This window comes from Meleagris gallopavo, chromosome 1 (assembly GCF_000146605.3).
Source record: "Meleagris gallopavo isolate NT-WF06-2002-E0010 breed Aviagen turkey brand Nicholas breeding stock chromosome 1, Turkey_5.1, whole genome shotgun sequence".
NCBI lineage: Eukaryota > Metazoa > Chordata > Aves > Galliformes > Phasianidae > Meleagris > Meleagris gallopavo.
Window position 1 is genome coordinate 147,687,711 of NC_015011.2, and position 2,376 is coordinate 147,690,086.

Genomic DNA, 2,376 nt, shown 5'->3' on the forward strand with positions numbered 1-2,376 from the left:
TTTTTTTCCTGCCTTGGAAATCTTCAGTGTAATCTTGAATATATTAGCTCAAAATTGCAACCTTAAAGAAAAAAAAAAGTAAACAACTGTTTCATTCTTAGATTAAGAACAGACTAGAATTTATTTTAATCATAATGATGATTTCAAAATCCATGGTAAAATCACATTTATATCTTTATCCAGTTATGAATAATGAATAATTTAAAGCAATACTGGAAAAAAAAAGTTGTTCACTTCTGTCAAACTAGATAGGAAAACTTCAACATCTTCATACCTAACAAAATTCTGGTTGTAAATGCAGGTAATGTGTTGCACGAGTTGAAATAAAAAGAGCTTGTCCATCATCAGATTTCAATATATAGCATCAGTAAAGCATTCTCTATGATCAACAAAAGAAAATATTTCCACTGAATTTGATATTATATAAAAAAATATCTAAATATAGGTCTTTATATTCTGAGAGAAAAAAAAAAAGGTAGTACAAAGAACTGCCACAACAAAGTTTCTTTCCTTCAGTATTGCTTCAGTTTATCTGCTGTAAACTTTTTCAAGCCTCAGTGCTTATCTTGTAATAGGCAACATTTTGTGAAATAAGGTATAGTTATCATCAATTTCCTTCTTTTCCAGGACACGGACTTCCATGAATGAGTGCACATTTAAAGGTCAAAGATAAAAGCTGAATAACTCTTTCTATCCTAATTGCACATCTCAGCTGAAACAACACTGAGTATTTTAACCAGTACCTTGGAGAAATAAAAGCTTGCCATAAATCTGAAGTAGACTGCTTAAGAAAGTAATTTACTTTTGTGTGTGTGTGTGTGTGTGTGGATTTAATAAGTAGAAATACCAAGAACTACTATACTCAAGTCATTTTACAGGCATAAATTCATAAGTTTTGTCTTGGAGAAAAAATAGAAATAAAGAGTTTTATTGTTTTCCTGGAGCTTGTCTTCTCTTTTTGCTATCAGAGATGTTGCCCACAAAGTAATCTGTCTTGATTCTTTCCTGACCATATCTTTTATTTTCCACTTGTAGTTCCTGGAACAGATTTGCTGTATGGATCAGTTATAAAATCTCTGTGCTCAGTAAGTATTGCAATTCTTACATATTTCTTGTTTCCCACAAGTCTTTTTACATACTTCTGCAAAGATACACAGATTTCTTCTCCTGTCTTCCTTCCATTTTCAACACTATATCCCACACATAGCTGTCACTGGTTTAGGTAAGCTCTTATCCATTGACTAACAGATAACTAGAAAGAGCCAGTGTCAGTTTGATATCCCTGAAATTGCATCACATGCTATGGCTTGGCCACTGTGTTTAGATTTGTAATTTTCTCACAAAAACCCAAAGTAGTTTCAAGAATGTTTACCCGTCCCCTGAGGTTTGCCAAGGTATTAATAAGGATTATTAGAACTCTGGAATGCAGGAATGCTTACTGACCCTGCACCACTGGGTACACTTACAAGTAAAGATAATGGTCTCACTAGTACTTAACCCTGTCTAGCTTTGTGTTAATTTTGGTATTATAATCATAGTTTCAGGCTGTAAACACAGTTCTGAGTCTAAGCAATATGAATAGCTGGCATTCACAATGCTTACGGCTACCTTCCTCTGGGACTGACAGACAAGCAAATATTCACTAGATATAGTGTCAGCTGGATCAATCTGGAACCTGAGAATGAGCTAAATCTTAATTCTGGTTATAAAAAATGAGTGATCCACTACCTAGGTGGACTCCAGGCTCAGTCTTTGTGTTCGTAGTACCATTTAGGTACATACTCCTTCTATGATGGAGTGATGGCTTTGGTGGATGGGGGAAGAGTGGTGGATGTCATCTACCTGGACTTTTGCAAGGCCTTTGACATGGTCCCTCACCACATCCTTCTCTCTAAATTGGAGAGATGTGGATTTGAAGGATGGACTGTTTGATGGATTAGAAATGGCTGGCTGGACGCAGCCAACGGGTTGTGATCAATGGTTCTTTGTCAGGAGGCTGGTAACAAGCGGTGTCCTTCAGGGTTCAGTCTTGGGACCGGTGCTCTTCAACATCTTCATCAATGACATAGATGATGGCATCGAGTGCACCCTCAGCAAGAGTTTGCACATGACACCAAGCTGAGAGTTGCAGTAGATACCATAGAGCTAAGGGAATCCATCCAGAGGGAGCTGGACGAGCTAGAGAAGTGGGCCCATGAAAACCTAATGAGGTTCAATGAGGCCAAGTGCAGGATGCTGCACTTGGGTTAGGGCAATCCCAGGTAAGGGGAAGGAGGTTTGGAGCACCTCTCCTATGATGAAAGTTTGAGGGAACTGGGCTTGTTTAGCTTGGAGAAGAGAAGACTCCAGGGAGACCTCATTGTGGCCTTCCAGTAC